We start from the raw sequence: 21,589 nt of genomic DNA, 5'->3' as shown, positions 1-21,589 counted from the left end.
TAACTCAAGTAAAGTTTTTCAAATTGCCCTTAATTACAGTTGAGTACACAGTGACTGTGATGAACTCCATTGGTGTCTTCACAATAAAGTTGTTTTTCATAAAAGTTCAAGAGCTCTTGAATTTTCATAATCTTTTTCCTGAACCAGAACTTTGAGTTTTCCCTGAGAAACCCTATTTTACATTTAATAATAGTGGTTTAAACCAAATTGCATAACTGTTTTACCATAATTTTAAGCCAACATATTTTATGCACTCACTCATTGTACTGCAAAGAAATACAATAAAATAAAATGTAAGTTATTCCTCATCTCACCCCCTACATACCCCAAACCACTCCCATAAGGACCCTGAAAAATGCACAACCATTCAGCCATATAAAGTGGTCAGAAACCTATTTAGTGCTAAGAGTAAGAGTATTTAGCCTCTCACAACTCTTTTTTATTCACGATGAGAAAAGCCTTGTGGGCTACAAGAAGTCGTTTGTTGCTGTTACGCCTGAAATCATCAGAAGCAATCAATAGCGGCCAAATGGGGTATTTTCTTATTTTCCTCATGTCCCCCCACCCGTAACATTATTGTCTTTATGGTGGTCTAGACATGTGACTTGAATAACAAAGGCTATTGTGTCTTGTGAGTGAGAGGTTAATCTTTCATAATCTCAAATAAATCTTATTTCACAAAGAGACTGTGTTTTCTTACTCGTGTGGCCTTGAAATACAAGGTGGGAGTTTTGGCCTACCACCTGACAGCTATATATAAATTGTGTGCTCTCACTTAAAGGTTGGCATTGAAATAAGCAGTACATGTAAATGTAATATTGACATCAATTGATAAACATGTGGTTACTTTTAAATGCAGCAGACTCTTCTGTTCATATAAATGTCACAATTTTAAATATTTAAAAAATATCAAACTGTGTTGAACATTAAGTGGTCTGTCGCATATTAGAGTAACACATAAAGTATAGTTTGTGTGGTTCTTTTGAAATCAATATTCATAGTTATTTCCTGAATTAAATAAACCTTCTAAAACAGTGAGTTATTAATTATGTCCCTTTGCAGCTGCCTTCAATTACAACAGACCAAAGTTATAATTTTGTAAATGTCCCACCCAATGATTATATTTGGTGCTTTTAAAGCGGTTCACCAGCAATTTTGTAATGCATTACATAAAGACTTGCAAGAGGCAGAGGCTAAGATAGTCACGATAGGTTAAACTCCAAAAAAAACTATCCCATAATGCAACTCAATAGAAGTAGTGGATAAGACGTTATACAGCAGTTTTGACATTCTGGGTGGTGCTCACCATATTCAGTAATATAATGTACTTTTGAAAAAAAAAATGAAAAAAACACAACACGTTTTACAGTGAAAACCTTTATTAAGTCTTAATATATTCTTAAAGGAATCTCATTAATTGCTCTAAATAAACCTCCTCTATATTTGATAATTGTTTGGTATCTATAGAATATCTATTTACACAGGAACATATCCACAGGTGACGCTGGGACAGGCTTTACTAATCCATTACCACCAGAGTTCACTCCTCAGGCACACCAGACACTGTACACATAACTCCATCCCCATCATGTTACCCTGTATGTCCCAACAAAACAAAGCCAGAAAAGGGAGTTAAAGAGAGAAAAGCAGAACGAGAGAGCCGGAGACAAAGACGGAGACAGACAGATTTAACTAAACATCTATCGAAGACCGTTGAGTGTCAGGCTGGCATATTGGTTCTTTAGGCCAACTATTGCACACAACACACTCACAGATGTGCATGCAGTCACACGCACTCAGACATGCACACACACAAACACACACATATACACACACACACGCAGACACACACACACACACACACACACACACACACACACACACACATACAGAAGCACACTCACACAGTAGCTACGAGTCCTGCAGCACACAGTCCAAATAGCCTCCATCACAGTGTAGATACCACAGACTATAAAATATTATAATTCTTCTCCAATTGAAGCGCTGTGCAAAGATAGCTAGCAGGGCATTGAATGGATTTAGTTAAAATTCCTCAAACATCTTTTGTACATACTTTTTAATAGAAGTTTTTTTCTCTTTTAGATGATAATATTCTTATAAAATATCTTAAATATCTTTTTTCTTTGAGTAAATAACGAGGAACACAGAGGTGTGTGTGAGCAAAGATAGTAACTAAAACTTCCATTTCATTGTCAAACTTTACATATGAAACACAACAGATTTACATCAACCCGATATTATCTAAAAGTGAGAAGTTTCTTCTTTTCACAAATAAAACATGACACACATTGTGACGGTGGTACACACAGCTAAGTGTTAACATAGTTTAATACTTGTAATTACAAAGTTTGTAAATGTTTTGTTTGAATGTACTCTATGTGTGTGTTGAGTCGTGTTTGTGCATATAAGTGAGTTGGCGCGTGCGTGTGTGTGTGTGTGTGTGTGTGTGTGTCTGTGCTTGTATACTGTAGGTGTACAATGTCAACCCTGTGCCTTCTCGGGGAGGTAGAGGGTAGTCCATACATTTCACAACGGACTAACAGTCTGTTCCCCTGCCTTGGTCTATTCAATGTTGTGCAAGGGTTAGGTCAGTCGATACATGGGGATCAAAGTGTATTGGGCCACATCTAAATGCTGGGGATGACTTAGGGACTGCAAGCAAAATGGATGAGCTTTGATGGTGTGAAAGGCAGGCTGGCTGTTTCCATGGTGTTCCTCTCCTTCCCGGACACGGATGGCCTCCCTCCTCCAAGCTGATGTTGAGGGTTGACTCTTACTTCATGAAAACAGAAATTCAGGAACCTTAAAAAGAGAGCGAGAGAGGGAGGGACGGTGTGTGTGTGTAAGTCCTGAAGGCAGTGGTGGAAAGTAACTTTATGCAAGTATACAGCATTTTGAGGGCTTTGTAGTTTACGCCACGCTACTTCAAACTTCTACTATTAACAATCTAATTATGTAATAATATAGCTGCCACGAAGTATCATTTTCTGCAGATATAGTAGATTTGAGTACATTTCCCTTATAAGATGTACTTTTACTTTTAAATGGAGCACTTTTACATTCTTGTGTTAGTACTTTTACTGAAGTAAATGATATGAGTACTTATATTGTGGTAGTTTTACCATTTTATGATGCATTACATTTAGTGATACACTACTCATATATTATGATTTTACATACTAAATGTTTGATAAACTCATACACTGTAATGTGACATTGTTTATTTAGATTATTTTAGATTACGCAAACCAACAGTTTAAAATTATTAAAATCAGCTCAACATCAACCACCAACGACACCAAAATGACTTTTACAAAGTAATACATCAGCAATAATAATAAAATAATACACAGACAGGGGGCATTCTGATTTTACTTTTGATACTCTAAGTACCAAAAGACATTGCACTAATCTCATAATTTAATTTTACTTCACTATTTTTTTGAGTATTTTTCGTGTTATTGCTGCTTTTTCCTAAATAAAGTATCTGAGCACTTCCACCAGTGCTGGCTAATTCTACAGGAGGCAAAGAATTTAAAAAAAAGGTGAAAAAGGATTTACATTATACGGTTGTACATGACTATTAAATATTAAGAAGCGATCACAGTGTGCATGATCCCTTACATAATGCAATACATTGATTGACATGTACATAGTTCAAGATGTTGATTATGCTTTGTCCCTACTTACCTAAACAGTTGCTTTAGGCGTTGCCTGCCTCTGCAAAAACAAAACACACAAATCTAAAACTGAGGTTCTCAAGGTCATGCTATTATTAGAATCCCACGTTAACACATTGTCAAACCCAAGCGTCCCTCAATATGACTGCTTATATAGCACACACACACCAGTAGATGGCATCAGGGATGAGCTGAATGCTATAAGACTATTGAGCTGTTATGAATTATTCATAAATAGTAGATTCTCCAGAGCCGTAAACTAAAAGTATGGTACATCAGTACACAGTGAAGCTGTTTGTTGATAATAACATTCATTTGTCTTTAGATTGTTCATCTTGTCTCCCTGTCTCATATTTGCCATTTCTAGGTACTTTATGATGAGAAAATAAAAAATGCAGATATCTCACCTACTGCTTATATGACTCTGTGACTGAATTTGACCGTGATGATGTTACAGTTTTAATTCTATTATATTAAGAAAGTGGCATTCAAAGCTTTTTTCCCCTGTTCTCTTCTTTATTTTCATTCTTTCTCCATACTTTTGTTGAATGGGTTGCTGGTTGGCCATGCCGGTCTGTTTCCTTTACAAACTAGTGCACATAAAAACTACTCTCATTTCCCACCGGGATACATACCTGGACCCCGGCCCCTTCCCGGTACTTCACATGTGATAGTAATGCAGACATTACATATGCATGGCCACCAGTGTACAGGTCAGGCCATTGTCATGATTAAATCATCACGTCTCCTGAGAGTAAGGGAGAACTTTGGTGGGAAAGTGAGGCGTAGTGGTTATCGAGACTCTCATACAGTCCTTGGATCATTGTGCAGTCATACAGTCAGGAGCAAATATGGGATTTGCTAGAGAGGTATGGTGAGAGATAATATAAAAAACATATAATTTTAAGAGTGTTAAACCCCTTCACAGGCCCAAAAAAATAGAAAGGCAGTTTTTACCATATTTGTGAAGGCATCTGGGTGAATCCTCACTCAACCTTTACTTAATATACGTTGCTTGAAAGCAAAAATGCCCCGTGACACTAATCTCTTATCTGAATGAACCATTTTATAGATATCATTTTCAGCATCAACACGTGCACATTTTGCATGCCGTTCCAAAATGGAACCGTAAAATAAGCGGAAAATGTTTAAACTCTCTTTTTTTCAGAAAAGAGCATTGGTCACGTCTGTATTTTTGTATGCCTTTTTTAGGTCTGTGGATAAAATACAGCTGCTTGTTAAGGGCTTACAATTTATGCTCATGGTCTGCTGATCTGATTATATTTGTTTCTTCTTTTTACAATAAACCCGTTCTTCAAAAGCTGGGTCATGCCGTCCTCTTGGTTCTGTTGAAATTAATGTATAGCCTCCTAAATTTAGTTTGGTTCTATAGAGGCTCTATCAAAAAGGTCATTACATCAAAACTTTAATTTCAGATAAACAAAAGAGCCCAGAGATTGCCAGTCAAGCACATGTGAGCACTTTCTATTTTCAGTCTGATGGAAAGTAGCATTTTGTGATAAATGCAGTCGATTATTAAAGCAAGCTTTAAAGTATCCTCATATATTTTAAGTTTACGACTTTACAAGCCCATTATTGCACGAATTGCCTTGAGAGTGCACTTTTAGACGGATTTGTCTGGAACCGCACAGCCCAAAGAAAAAAGATCCACATCATGGGTGAGTGTTAAAACCCACTCCAGGTAAATCAATTGAACATTCTGTGGAATCCCAACATGCTCCATGAGTGCTTCTCTCAACTCTGACTTCCAGTACGATGCATAGACGAAGAGTGAATTTCCCAAACGGAGATCAATAAGTTATCACATTTGGTCAGAGTGGACATTCTCACCCTTGCTCTCAGCCAGCAGCTCTTCTGTCATGAGTCCGTTCTGCCGGTTCCCCAGGACAAAGGCCAGGAAGGAGAGGATGAGAGCGTCCAGGATGCCCATGATAGCCAAGATGTAGGCCCAACGCACTGAGCAGGCCCCCAGGCTGTACTTGTCTGTCTGCTCGCCGCACATCCGCCGAACCGCGTCACTGTCCCAGCCATCAGGATAGATTATGCAACCCAGTACCAGACAGACAGCTAGTGTGAGGCAGAGAGGGGGAGAAAGGGTTAAAGAATGACAAGAGAGCTGGTAACATTAGGAGGAAAAGTGAATGAAAGAGAGGAAGGAGGAACAAAAGGTAGGAGCAGAACAAAAATGAGTTTGGGCCGGAAAGTGCAGTGTAATAAATGGATAATCAAGGATAATGAGATTTCGAGTAGGATATGAGAAATAAAAAAGAATATGCCCGAATATTCTCCTCCCTGGTGATTTTGCTGTGTCTCTATTGGAGGTATCACATTGATTTTCCTTCCCTCCCAATGGTGGGAAGTGTCTAGACACAATGAGTGCAAGTGGAAGAGCCGTAAAAGCAGCAGTAACCATCCGCTGGAACGGTCAGACACAAAAGGCAACAAGAGATTATTAGAGTTGTTCTGAAAATATCAAATGTCCTGTGAAACTGCCTGGGATTTACTCACGTTCACTATAGATTACTTGTTTTGTTACAAAATCTAACGGATGTCTCTTCACTTCTTGGATTATATAAAGTGGTAATATTAGATTTAATTTACTACTCCTCATTCTCAGTATTTGCACAAAGAGCAAAATCTCCCTCATCTGCAATGTGGGTCTCGTTCACATTTTGGTTTAAAAGAGATTCTTCTCTGAGGTGATGCTGCGGCAGAATAGCGCAATAAAAAAATGAAAGCCCACGAAAGCTCTTGCAGCCTTTTCTCTTACTCTTTAGATGTTCAACTAAGCCTTACTCATTCTCAGTTTTTGCCCAAGGGAGTAAAATCTCTCTCATCTTCAATTTGGATTAGATTCTCCTTTGAGGTGATGTTGCAGCAGAAGATGACCTGGAAAAAGAAGCTGACTGCACAATTACCCCCAGTGCATTGCACATTATTAATAGAGCAACACTTCCCAAACACTTGCTTGCAATGTTCCCTCCCTTCGTGCTGCTTGTGTGTATAATGGGTTTTCACTTTTGTATTTAATTCTATTCTGATAATCATGTCTTCTGCATTTTTAAGGACATGCATGTTGCTCTTATTGGCATACTTTGTATGCAACTTGCGTGTTTTATTGACCTCATTTGTATCTTCTTTAACCAAAGGAGCCACACAAGATACTTTCTTTTTGAATGCATACACAAGCAGCCCACATACTGCAGTTTGTTACAAAACAGTCACCCTGCAGTCTTTAATCGTGCCGAAAGACATCAGGGGGTGTTGGGAGACCTTTCAGTGAGAGGACGTAAGTAAGAGGGAAATTACAGCGAAATACAGGCTGCAGACCAACTGCATACCTAACAGAGCAGAGTATCCCCACGACTCCTCCTCTAGCATCCCCCCACGGCTCTAACTGTGATAACACATTCATATGCACACAGAGGTTCAGAAAGCAAGGAGTTGTTCAGGCTCAGATGGACAGATAGAAGAGTACTGCAGGGAAATATTCTATTTCAAGCATTTCTACTAGGGCTGTGTATTGGCAAGAATCTGGGGATATCATACGTAATATAAAACAGCGATTATGATTCAATGTATCGCCATACATTGCGATACGTTGCTAAAAAAAAAAGTAAATCACATTTTGGATTGTATGAATATGAAGCTGCATTGTATTCCCCAAATTACATAATCATTCATCTCTATAGCTAATTAAAAATAAAATTCAGTATTGATACATTACCACAAAACACAATATTGATTGATATTCAAGTGCATCTCAATATTTTTTTTCACTCCTAGATTCTATGCCATTTGGTACAGAATACATTCTTTGACATCGCTATGAGAGCAAACATCATGTGATTACGAAACATAAAGCATGGTCATATACTGTCACAGAAATATGCATTAATTGAACTCCAGCCGTGAACGACTATAGTCCCCATTGAGTCAAACGACGGACCCTTTTCACTCAAGAAAGGGTTCGCTTGGCGTTGACAGGTTCTGGACGGCCGTGTAGCGCCACAGTCTGTCAAACGCCCTCGAAAGGCAAGCGCATGATGCCACTCCGGTGTGAGTGTCACTGAGGTTTTAACGTACATTGTGACCAGTGACAGCCAACAGGTCCACTTCCACCTGCAGCCCATGACACCACATCTGTGCCTGTCCACCTCACGCTGACAAGTCTTCACTGGCATGGACACATTTTACACACATGTGTCAGTGTTGTTGAACAATATCACATTTTAATCTTTTCTGTAACGTGGCTCAGGGCAAACCAGAATACATCTAGTAAACAGTGCATTCTAAGGGAGAGCCCTAATGTTCTGGTTTATTATGAGAATAAAAGGCTTTTGACAAACAGTTCCAACTATAACAATAGCTGTGCTCAACGTCAGATAACTAAAAGTTTCTAAAGTCCACCATTGCTGCTAGCAAAAACAAAGAGGAGCGAGCTAGCTTAATACTCTTTTGGTCGAGCTATAACTTTTGGTTTTAGGATTATATTTTTCAATTTCAAATGATGAAAAAATCTATAATTTTTCAAATTTGGACTTTTACACTTTAAAACGCTTAGTTGTTTTATCATTAATGTAATGATCACATTTGGATGACATGAGTCAGAAATAATCCGACTGCTGGAATCTAAAATCTACAAATAATATAATACTATTCACTACCGAACCTGTCACTTCACCTGTCTGCCTTTGCTCTGTTGTGTGTGTGTGGAGTGGCTAAGCCCTGCACTCGATGAAACACGAGGGCAGAGGATATCAGTGATCATGTTTAACTCTAACAGCGACGGTGGCAAAATACCAGGTTTGAACAGAATGAATAGAGCTGCAAAATTAAATCTGCACATTTGTCATCGTATTTCTGTCTTCTTCCTGAATGTAAGAAGATAGACAATATTCACTTTGATTTGGCTCTGTTCTTGTTCTCAACCAACTCCTGAGGGAAATATGTGTCTCCTTTGCTGCTCAATGCTCCGCTACCTGCACCAGTTCCTCGCTAACTGATCACATCATGTGCAGTGTTCAAACTAATCTAGAGCAAAGGCTTGCATTCACAGTGAGGACCATAGCATGCTGAGTCTTGGCTGGGTGAAAGGGGCTTCATTTATAGGCTGGACAAATCAAAATACAAATACACTACAATGAATATGAACTAAAGTACAACAATAAAAGGTTTTTAACATGATAATATAACTGACTTTGATATATCTATTTGATAGAGAGCTGTCCATCCTGATATGGTTCTGAAAAGCTGACCTCATCATGTGACCTACGGGGGCGATTTGATGAACGGCCAATCATGAATAGTGGTGCGTTGATACAAATAACTATTTCCACTTGGACGAATGAGATCCTCCCAACAGCATACATGCTAAACACATATTGGGGTTTTATGTCACAGCGGTCGCCAAACAGAGAGAGTGCCATGGCAGACCAAATGACATTTATTTTCTCATTTACAAAGGCAACCCAAGCGTTTTCAGATCCTTCTGGGTATCTCCTGCACGCATTTGACTCGGTTCAATGCCATCATGAATATTACATTGAAACACAGGAGGAGCGAGGAGAGGCGCACAGGGGTATAAAGGTGAAAGAGAAAGAGAGTGCACTGACAAAGGCTGATAGCATCAGGGGACGAAGACCGAAGAAGAGCAAGAGATACAAGAGTCGGGGAAAAAAAGCTGTCAGTCATGAAAGCTGTAAATCATCGACGCCTGTTTCCGCAGACACACATCTCTGAAGGATGCACACGCCCGGGATTATGCCACATATGCCACTTATGTTACCAGAAAAAGCTTGTGGGTAGAGGATGAGCACATGTCTTCTCTAAACACTATTAGTGTTTAAAGTATTTAGGGTTTACTAGGTTCTAGAGATCAACTCATCCATAACCACGCCACCCAGCAGCCTCGCAGCAGCATCCACTTACATAATGAGGAGCATAATCAAAATTCAAAACTGTATAGCACCTTCAGCATAGATGTTAATAATAACAAAGGATGGAAGAATGGTTGACAAGAGGTTTTCACACTTACAGAGAGAATCGAAAAACCTGTAATGTAACATCATATTGTAGGCAGAGCGGCACGGCATTCCTATGTGTTTAAATATTTAAAATTCTCTTCTGCAAATGGGAATTCTGAATACATGAATAGCATGAGAGATATTAAATAAAATGGCCTCTGGTGCATTAATTCAAATACCAGTAGGGATATACTACTGTAGAGTGAAAGGAGAGAAATCAACAGGGATGCAAAATGTCAATCAATACTAAATGAATTAATTAGAGAACAAATTCAAAACATTATTCATACCATTGTGTATATTATAAGCAGCATAACAAGTTAGAATGGCTAACATATACTACATTAATAAACACTGTGAAGGTGCTTACAGCGACACACACCTTATGGTGTGCTAAAAACAAATATTAGATGTGTTAAAGTTCAGTATTCCCAAGAAAACCTTTTCTCATTATCTGTTGGCATCCGAGCGGCTTTACCCACTTATACAGCAGAGGAGCAAAACTTCATGCTGCAGTAATAAATGGTGTGCTCCAAAATCCTGCCAACAGAAATAGCGGCACACCTGACAGAATGCAGCTGTCAGTCAGAGACGAGACATCAACTCATGGCGCCACACTACCCTTTCAGCTTTGCCCTTCTCTTCGTCTCTTCCCTTCTCTGGGGAGCAGCAGACAGGCGCAGAGAGACAGGAGACAGATTATGATGAGCCAGGGAGAGGCAGAGATACGGAGAGAGAGAGAGAGAAGGAGAGAGGTGGTGAGAGAAACAGGCCATGTAGGGTGCCCTACTGCAGCCCTGTGTGTGGCCACCAGCAAGTACCCATCACCAAGCTAATGTCATGGGCACTGGCTACCAAATGCTGGAGCCCCTCAGCGGAGCTTTTCTCAGCTTTTACTCTTTGCCACACACGTCTCTGCGTTCGTCTCTTTCTCTCGTTAGGATCACTGGAACCATGTCGCCGTAAACCTGCACTGAGAAATGCTCGTTGTCTTAACAGCCTCTTTTGTGAGTGTTGGCAGGGCAGCCTATAGGCACTCTACACTGCATTGGAAAGACAAGGGTGTAATCTATCTCCATTGCATCTGGCTCATGTTTTGCAATAACACTTGGAATGCAATTGCAATTCTGCTGAGTGTGTTGTTAACAAATCAGCATGTCATCGATTGCACTGGGTGCTTGATGGAAATACAGTTCTTTCCATCGCTTATCTGCAGTGCATCTAAGCAACCATTAAAAGGGATTCGCATTTTTTAACTCCCACAGTCCTTTGTGGATTCCATTTTCTCCTCTCTAACTGTGGCAAACTGAATTATGCATGCACACATGCCAAACTGCTCACGTTGCATATGGATCACGGTCTTACACGCACACACATGCACCGTTGTCTGCGTTGCTCTTGCCAGCATTGAGCTCCGGGCAGAGTGAGACGGCCTGGCTGGATGTTTGGATGACTCACGTTGCTGAGACTCAAGTTGCAGTGACCACACGGTTGGTTCTGCATGTTTTAACAGTTTGCTGTCAAACTAAAATATTTTACAATACTGGTCTTTTAACTTTTCTTTTTTTTTAAATACAGGATGTTGGTTGGAGTTTCCTTCAAGCACTTGAATGCACCAACAAGTAGGTTTTTTTCAAGCTGAAGCACACAAAATGAAAGAAACAGTCTTGTCGCTGGAGGAGACCGGCATGTAGTTAGTCGAGGAAGAAGAACAGCGTCTGTTGAGGATGATCTCCTACAGAGCTGCAGGATGTGTGTTCACATTTGACCTGTTTCACATTTCTCATGTTTTGACCATGTTTTTCATCAAAGTGAAATATTTTTTAGTTTTTCCTTAATTATCTGAATTGAAAATCCCCAGTTTTACCTAGACCTTGAACACATATTAGTCCCACACAGCCAAAGGACCTGAGCTAGTTTTATCACATTTTCATACCAAACATATCAGTTGTTGCCGACAGTCTGGATATAACAGATTACTTTTCAATTCATTTAGGAGCGACTGCATTCTTTTCATCGGTCTCTACTAACCAAGGGAGCCTGTTCTCTTGAGCCTCAATACAGAAAATAAGTTTCCTGCTAGAGAGCTACTTATGTGAGATGTATGTAGTCAAAGGAGATTGTGTGAAATGAGACTGATTAATCTGATCTTTCCCATGGCAAGTGCAGACTCTAATGATGCCTCCTCTTCTTCACACAGGTTTCAAAGTCGAGTCGATGAGTATCAAGGGAAGAGAGCCAAAGACAATGACAGTGATATACTATCATTACATCATGATTAATGGGGTAATTAAGAGTGTAGTATCTGTATAGTGGAACTAAATGAATGTGTGAAAATGTGTCACCACGGAGGTCGGCTTCTCCCAAGTTGATGGGGTTGTAAGAGAAGAAAAGAAAGAGGGTAATAAATGTGAGGATAGTGATATAGTGCTATATAAACTGTCTCCTGTGTCACTTTGTTAGGGTTGAAACAACTCAATTTATGTGCAAATTCAAATAATGATAAATGTATAGAAGTTAGTTTCATAGCATAGACAGGAGATACACATTTGTTTAGACAGCTGGAAGGACACAAACGTAAGACAGTTCTCTGTGTCAGCAATATGGTGGCAAGTGGAGCAAGATAAGCTTTTAAAACTGACTACAACTCTCTCCCCTGGAAGATGAGGATCATGCTTCTTGAGATGAGCTGTGCACAGGCCAAATCTATTTCTGCTTCGGTTGCTGGGAAAAGTCAGTGTTAGCTGGAGGGAATCAAGAATCTTCCTGGCATCTTCAGCAATTTTCTGCACGACAAGCACATAATGCTTACAGATAACCTATCAATTCAGTATAAAGGATTAGGAGGAGCAATACAAGGCTTATTCCATTTAATCATATACTGTATATCCTTTACCAGGACAAGTCTTGGAAAAAATGTCAAACTATCCTGCGATGCTTTCGATAATCTTCCGGCGTGCACATCTTGCATATCTTAGCGTACCTGAAGCATTTCGACTTTCACAATAAGGAAAAAAACACAGCAAGAAGGAAATCTTTAGAAATACAAAGGTCTTCAGAACAAGTGGCCTGATCCAAAAAAGAGAATATATAATAGAAGAGGGTGATTCATGCAAACGTGCAGGTTTAAAAAAAATCTCAGCTAGTCATGTGAAAAGTGGTTGCTAGGATACATCTCTAACACCATCTGTGTGTTTGTCTGTCTCATATATCGGTCTCATCTTTCGTGACTTGTCATCTTCACACGAGAAGATTAGTTTCTTTCTTTTTTTAAATCATGTCTTCTTCGGCCAAATGGTGTATATTCAGACAGCGTAGAGCGGGCACTGACTCTTAATGTCCACACGGACCATCCGGTGAGACAGCGCCTCACTCTTACACATTGATTGAAGTTGGCGTTAGAAAGGAGAAGAAGCTACAAATGCCTCCAAGAGAAGCAGGACATGGAGGAGGAGAGAGATGGTGCGCTCTGAAATTATCGAGCGACTACACTCGAGTGATATAAGGCTGACACAAGAGTGAGACGTGCGCCTCTTTGATAAATGTAGCACTTCAGGTTTCAAGCAGAGGGGGATATGCAAAGGTAGCGGGTGGAGGAGGGGGGAGAGAGAGGATTTGAGGGAGTAGAGCATAAACCGCAGTGAGCAGGCTGGGGTGGAGGGCTTATGTAACAGGTCCAGATGCAGCCTGCACCTCCACAGAGGATGAATATTGGCAAGGGCGCCGGAGATCAAAAGAGACCTTTGAAATATCTCTGAAAATACTGGCTTGGCCACCGGGTTAGGGACGATGGAGGCAAACAGCCGCGGCTTGGGCTGCCCTCAAGACAGCCTGTCAGACTGCGGCAGAGGAACAATGATGGCGCAAGATGTGCAGTGAAAATGTAAAAAAAATACTAAATTAAGAAAATACAATATTATACAATATTTCTTAAGTACACCACTTTCGAACATAATGATTTAAGGATGTGATTTAATTCATGTATTAGTTGTATATGTTTTGCATAGGCAGTAGAAGAAGTATTGACATTATTCAAGTTGCAATACAGCCCTTTTTTCTTCTTCCGTGGGTCACGGTGTCCTTGCCTTCGCATCTCCCCTCTCCTCCATGTAGAATAAATCAACAGTTTTCCCAGCAGGAGCTCTGGCCCGGGCCACGCCACTTCTGAGATCCCAGAGATTAACTAAAATCTATAGTACACACCCTGCAGGCTACGGGGCACAACACATAGGGGAGTCATGGTGATGGGTTGGCTGGCATTTAGAGTTTGTATTCCACAGCGCTACAACCAAACTCACATTAAACATCATTGATGTGTACGATTTAATGTCCAAAAACATGATCTCAGGCTTAAAACAGCAGCATATTGCCATTCAGCAGAATATCTTGCTGCGTTGAAAAGCCATGCAATTACTGGAAAAGCGTCCATGGACAGTACATGCATGTCAATCAGCTTGTGAGAGTGTGAGTGCAATATGTATGATGGTGTGTGTGTATCCCCATCATTCACCCTCTCCACCTGCTGTTCACCATCAGCAGTGGCTGTGAGCTGCATGGGTGATGGTTCTCCGATGCCTACCGCTGGCTATAATTAGATGGTTCAACAGGCTGTTTTTATAATTACAAAAACGCAGGAGTAGAAGACCGTCGATGCAGGTGATTTGAAAACACATTACCTTTGTGGACGTGAGGAAAGGAAGCATGATTGATTGTTCGGCATTTTGTGATTACAAATGAAACTGCGGAATAGGTGAGACGGGATAAAAAACAGACAACACTTCAGACAGAAAAAGATCAAAAGAGTCACAGCGATGAGTACGTGCTCGATGGATCAACACTATCTCAACTGCGGCGAAGGTGCCAAGTGTGGAATAGTGCACAAGGCATTGTTGTGCATCCAGTTGAATTGATTAAAAAAAGGTTCCCGGTCAGCACATTTAGTTTCAGCGCTGCTCTGTTAATACCCAGCGATAATACAGATTGGGTCTGCAATTTTCCCGAACCAGTTGTCATCACTTGTCTTTACCGTCTGACTTCCACTTCTGTGTTCCCCAGACGACCAGTGTGGATTTCAGCCAAAGATTTCTGAAGCCTACTTACGTTTTATAACCAAGTTTGACAAGAAAAACCACGCCTCATATTATGTATTGCCTCTGCACAACTGAACTGCTCACTTCCCCATTGACTGGAATTGGTAAGCCTAAAAGGCTCCCTACATTTTAAGGTTAAGGATTTGAGGTACAGCGTTGATCGGTCACATTGAGTTTAAGTGAGTAAAGTGAATGCAGTTGCAGAAGCTCATTCAAGGATGAATGACAAAAAAGCTGCAGAAGTCATTTGAAGGTTAAAAAGAAATAACTTTTGACAAACATTTTCTTTCTTTACTACTTTGGGATTGGAGCAATTATAAACCATTTGAATGCATTTTAGTAGAAATGTGTTTAATGGATCTGCTAATATGTGCTGTAGCATAAAGTTAAGAAAGTTGTAATTCAACAAAAATGCATGTTGCCAAAACAAAGTGAATTTAGCCTTGGGCACTGACGGTCATGTATTATTTACGATAATATGTTTCTATGTGAAGCTTGCACACATACACAGGAAGCAAAACAACACACATAAGTAAAATAATCGTCCTTTTCCTTTTCCCTTTTCTTATTCTAGTACTAATCTGCCTTGAAAGGCCAGATGTGTTCCCAGACAGAAGCTGGAACACACGTTCCTGGTAACCGGCTGCAGTGAGAAGTGCGGCTCTATGGCAGCGGCTCTCGTGCCAAGTTACACCACTTTCCACCTCTGCATTTAACTGGGCTTTAATGCTCCTCTCAGAACAAGCCTCTCAATCGAGCTAATGGACCATGGGAGTGATAGCCAGCTACAGAAACACAGATAACAAAACTCAGAGAGAAAGACGGAGGTGACCCAGAGGATCAGGATGTTTCCTCTCAGCTCTTTTATCTGATCTGCACTCTGTCTCCAGACCTCAGACGATTTACTCATATTTTATCTCACAGTTCTTTTTCTCTGTGTTGTCATCTCTGTTTTCCCCGTTATCTCCCCACTGACTCTCCTCACCAGTGTCAGGTCATACAGGCTGTAGGTTTTGTTCTGTTGATCTCTATTGTTTGATCTTCATCCGCCTTTATCTCACGACAATCCTAACTGAAGGCCCTATGTTCTGGCTTTACTCTACAAAGAGTTACATTTCATTATATAGTTTAGCTCTAAAACAATCAGTCAATTAATTAACTTGACAGAAAAACACAGTTTTTACTAATTGCTAAATGTTTAAAGCAACAAAAAAAAGTATTCTATAACTACAGCTTCTCAATTGTATAGAGTAAAAAATATATATTTTTGTTTCAAATTGTTTATTGGACAAAACACATTATTTGAAGACATCCCCTTAGGAGAAAAATGCAATTGACCAAATGAATGACTCTTATGATTGTACAATGAAATGCTTTAAAGCATTAAACCCGATACATAACATAAGTGTAAGTCATGTGGCATAAAATAAACTATACAGTCAATTTTGCATCAAAGGATCATCAGAAATAGACTTGCCAAGGATGGCTCTTCAGATAGATGTTTATGTTTAATTTGTCTTTTTATTAGGGAATACTATGCAGATGTTGCAGAAAGCATACGCTGGTGCATAATCTTGAAAGCCATGCCTAAGATATCAACAAAGAAGCAGAGGATGTTTACGAATTAATTTGAGTATTTTCTTCCCTATAAATTCTAAAGTAAACTTTTTACTTCATGCTACACTGACAGAACAGACACAACAAAAAGAGTGACAAATGGGCCTCTGACCCTGAAGTAAAATCAGGCAGTTAAAGCTTATATCTTTCCCTTCGTCTGAACATTTGTTCTGCTGACTTTACAAGGCACCATCTAGCTTATTCACAGGTATGAATAAGAAACTGAATCCTACACATATAGAAAAAGGCTGGCAGACGGGGTATAACACTGAGAAGTAATTATCTTTGACCTCAGTCTTCTTACTTAATTGGATTGCAGACTCATGAAAGACTGCAGCTCTCACAAAAGAGAGGATGGAGAAACGAATGTACAGCACAAACTGTACTCACTGGAACAAGGTCATTAAGAGAAAAGAAGGGGAGGAGAGGGGGGTTGAGGGAAATAAAATGTATGAAAAGAGAGTCGGTTCGGAAATACGTCAAGGTCAACGTGAGCAGGAGATAAGATGCACAGAAGATTGAAATTGTGTGGAAGTACCAGAAAGAGATAAGGTGGAGAAGCGGGTGCGTCGTGCATCTTGCTGAGCTCGGCTCAGTGGGGAAGAAAAACGTGCTTACATCTGCATGCCATGGACTTAGCAGATGCACAGATGGAAATAGCTCTTGTGAAGTCGGAGCAGCTACAAGCACATCCCGGGCATGATGGACACAGGAGCCTTTTTGCACTCAGCTTTCTTTGGCAGTGGTAGACATTTCAAGAGTTCACATGTTTTCTGGTGGTTAGCTTTCTCATTAAACATTCAGCATTTATTTTTACCTGAGCTTTAAAGAAAACATTTTCCTGGAGATGGCTCCACATGCTCTCACAGGCTGATTCAGTGGGAACAAGCTCTCTGTGATGCACAAATAACAATATTGGATATTGGGTCAATACTATACTTTAAATAGCTGGATCCATTCCAATACAATTATATGTTTGTATACGATATACAATACATATGTTTAAGTTTTTACTTTTTGGTTGCAACAGTGAAAAAGGCTTACACTTTAGATTCTTTAGCATGTTGCTGGTGTACAATTTATTATTTAATAACAACAAATAATCATAATAATTTTGTCAATTTATATCTATGTGTTTATTTGTTACATTTTGTTTTGCAAAATGTTTCAAGATATTTTACAGTCAAGCCTGTTTCCTTACATTTAAAATAATCATCTGCATCTCAGATAGAGTGAGATACATCTTATTAATGATAATTATTAAACACTGGTATCAAATCGGTACTCGGTATCGGCAGGAACCCAAAGCTCAGGTATTGCTGTCTGTATCGGGACGGAAAAAGTCAGATCGGTGCATCCTTATCTGCGTCCAACAGATATGACCTTGATTAGGAGTTAGTGTATCTGAAAAGCACTACTCCGTGAGGCATGGTGTTGCTTCTGCTTTTTCATACCATATCATTTTGTAAAGAAGACAAGAAAATAACCATATATGGAAAGAAATGTAGCCTTTCGATGAAAAAAACAACATTGGTATTTATTGGCATGGGATGAGATGTGGCATATCCTTGTGTTGCTAAGTAAAGAGAGCAATACAGAAATAAAGACAGTGGTTTCTTATTCCATTTCTCTTGCATGCACAAGCACGCACACACACACACACACACACACACACACACACACACACACACACACAATTTTGGCCTGTCAATCACTATAATATTGAACATTTGTACCTCCTTATCTAAACATTAGGTGACAGCAAGGGGTCCAATACAGAAGCCAGTGGGCCACCTGTCCTCCACAGTGAAGGCAGCGTGAGTTCACCTTCAGCTAAGCGTGATGAAGTTCGACAGTGCGAAGCCGCCAGGCTCCCTCATTAAGCATCCCTGCGCCAGCTTGCTGTGGTCAGGGTCTCTCCTCTTGGCTTTCTCTTTCATCTCTTAGCTACGGAAGCACAACGCATGGCGGTCTCCTCATTCAACCTGCGTATTGCATTAATTCATCCCAACATAACACACTGGGCTGGAGCCGGTCCAAATGATCCTTCCTCATTTGTGTTAGTCGCGAGCAGGAAGTCGGTGGTGCAGTCCTGAGGAGACAAGCATCATCAGTGGATCTGTTTGGTGATAAGCAAACTGCAGCGGTGTGGAGGAAGAAAGCGCGATGTAGTCGCTATCCAGCCTCTCAAAACATTTCATGACCACCGGTGAGGGCCACGGTCGGTGGTGTCATACATGCTGGAGAAGCATTCTTGGGCACAGGGACAATAGTGGATCTCTTGGGCTTGAGGCGGGGACCACCGGACTCAGCCAGGAGAGGTTGAATAGTGAACACTGGAGCTGGCGGATTGCTTACAGGTCTTCAGTACTCATGGATATGCCATCGGACCTGCAGCTTTCCTGGTGATACCCTCAGCAGAGCCCTCCTCACACTGTGCTTTCCGGTCTGAGAGTGTGTGTTCATCCCCAGCGATGAGACTCACCTCGGCCTCGCTAACGGTATTGTTGTGCTTGGCGAGCTAAGCGCTGTTGTTGCTAGCCTCAAACAGTATAAATAGTTCAGGTGAATCCGCTGGAATGCGTCGGCACTCCACCATTGCGAGGTCTCTCTGGTGATCTGTGATAGTCCGTAGCCCCTGCCATGGCGCCCTGGTGTCAGCAGCTGCTCCATCTGTGATTCCACTCTGTCTCAGTACCTCCTCTTGGCTTTCTTCACCACCTCCTCAGTCCATAGACCGCTGCCCATACTCGTCCATATTTGCGGATCTAGGCCGAATTATAGAGCAGCAATGCAGTGATTCACAGCTCACGGATGGATCTATCAACCCACGGCTTTTGGTTGAAGGCCTAACACCGTGGGGGCAGTGAGCAATCCTTCAAGCGTTACTAGGCTCATTGCTACTTCCGCCAAACTAGCTGGCGATCACTGGAACTGGATTGGATCATGTGTCCCCAGTCGGCGACCGCGACGTCCTGGCTCAGCCTCTGATTGGTCAGACCACGCTTCGTTCCTCGTCCTCTGCTTCCAGCGCGATCTTTTGCCGGTACTCCGGAGCAAAGAAAATAAGCGCGTGGTCCGGTTGCCGAACGGAGAATTGTGCTGTAGCCTCTCTTGAATGGCGTATAACGTGGTCCAACGTTCTTTCCCTCTGGTACTTGCGTAATGTGCTGGTGAAGTTCGGCATGACTTTTTTAGGTTTGCCTATTAAGGTCTGACCACCACCACAACCAGCGTCGGATACTTGTTCTGATACCGACGCAACACATCATGTAGGTCCGATGGTGCTAAAGCGGTCCGCTTGTGGTGGTATGTAGGCGGCTGTGGTGATGACCAGGTGAACTCGGGGAAGGAGTAGAGATAGACGGCATGAGATCCAGATGTTCAGGATTGATGAGCAGGGCGAGAAAAGAAGTCTTAATGTCTTGAGGGTGCCACCACTTGTTGTTAGTCATAAACAAACCCCTCCACCCTTAGATTTACCAGACTCTTCGTTCTGTCTGGGAAAACAGAAGGACTCGGTTGGGCATATGGCTCGATCCGGCACCAGGAGTCATGTGTTTCAAATCAGACAAAAGATGTTACAGTCCCTCATGTCGTTGGAATCTGGTACTTACCCTAACATCATCCATCTTTATTTTCCAGAGACTGGACGTTATGAAGGATGCTGAGCAGAGGTGGAATGATGAAGCGAACTCTCAGTCTGTTCCGAATTCCGCTCGTTTCCTCGATGTTTCGTCGTCTCCCGTATTAGCGGCTCCTGTTGTTGTTCTGGATTACGTAAATCGATCTCCATGACCGCAGCTGGATCGATGGAAAAAAGTGGACCAAAACCCTTGTTTCGCATAAAGGTTTTATGTCAAAAATTGTGCGTGTATGCTGTTAGTGCCGATGTTCGTAGCGAAAAATATTTTAAAACACAAAAACTAAAAGGCGCACAATCTCCATGAGCTACCTCAGCAGCGTCTGGACACAGCCGCCATCACAGTGTTGCTGGAGCAGGAGATAAGATACAGAAAGATTGAAATTGTGTGGAAGTACCAGAAAGAGATAAGGTGGAAAGCGGGTGCGTCGTGCATCTTGCTGAGCTCGGCTCAGTGGGGAAGAAAAACGTGACATCTGCATGCCATGGACTTAGCAGATGCACTGATGGAAATAAGCTCTTGTGAAGTCAGAGCAGCTACAAGCACATCGGGCATGATGGACACAGGGCAGCCTTTTTGCACTCAGCTTTTCTTTGGCAGTGGTAGACATTTCAAGAGTTCACAGCATGTTTTCTGGTGATTAGCTTTCTCATTAAACATTTCAGCATTTATTTTTACCTGAGCTTTAAAGAAAACATTTTCCTGGAGATGGCTCCACATGCTCTCACAGGCTGATTCAGTGGGAACAAGCTCTCTGTGATGCACAAATAACAATATTGGATATTGGGTCAATACTATACTTTAAATAATGGATCCATTCCAATACATGATTATATGTTTGTATCGATATACAATACATATGTTTAAGTTTTTACTTTTGGTTTGCAACAGTGAAAAGGCTTACGCACTTTAGATTCTTTAGCATGTTGCTGGTGTACAATTTATTATTTAATAACAACAAATAATCATAATAATTTTGTCAATTTATATCTATGTGTTTTATTTGTTTACATTTTGTTTTATAAAATCATTTCAAGATATTCACAGTCAAGCCTGTTTCCTTACATTTAAAATAATCATCTGCATCTCAGATAGAAGTGAGATACATCTTATTAATGATAATTATTAAACACTGGTATCCAAATAAATTTTCATTATCGGCAGGAACCCAAAAGCTCAGGTATTGCTGTCTGTATCGGAGACGGAAAAAAAGTCAGATCCAATTGCATCCTTATCTCGTCCAACAGATATGACCTTGATTAGGAGTTAGTGTATCTGAAAAGCACTACTCCGTGAGGGCATCAGTGTTTGCTTCTGCTTTTCATACCATATCATTTGTAAAGACAGAAAAATAACCATATATGGAAGAAATGTAGCCTTTCGATGAAAAAAAATAACATTGGTATTTATTGGTATGGGATGAGATGTGGCATATCCTTGTGTTGCTAAGTAAAGAGAGCAATACAGAAATAAAGACAGTGGTTTCTTAT

At 40.8% G+C, this 21,589-nt stretch overlaps 1 long non-coding RNA gene across 1 annotated transcript; it reads right to left on the bottom strand.

Annotated features, from left to right (window-relative positions):
- Nucleotides 1–2,171: 2,171 nt before the first annotated feature.
- Nucleotides 2,172–10,394, bottom strand: LOC130195358 (uncharacterized). The gene is made up of 4 exons (XR_008832050.1): nucleotides 10,313–10,394; nucleotides 5,553–5,789; nucleotides 3,712–3,741; nucleotides 2,172–2,823 (listed from the first exon to the last, which is right to left on the bottom strand). It is a non-coding gene; the product is annotated as an uncharacterized LOC130195358 (long non-coding RNA).
- Between the last annotated feature and the right edge of the window lie 11,195 nt (nucleotides 10,395–21,589).

This window comes from Pseudoliparis swirei, chromosome 6, assembly GCF_029220125.1.
Source record: "Pseudoliparis swirei isolate HS2019 ecotype Mariana Trench chromosome 6, NWPU_hadal_v1, whole genome shotgun sequence".
NCBI lineage: Eukaryota > Metazoa > Chordata > Actinopteri > Perciformes > Liparidae > Pseudoliparis > Pseudoliparis swirei.
The sequence above is the reverse complement of the archived record's forward strand: the minus strand, read 5'-3'. Positions and strand labels throughout refer to the sequence as shown.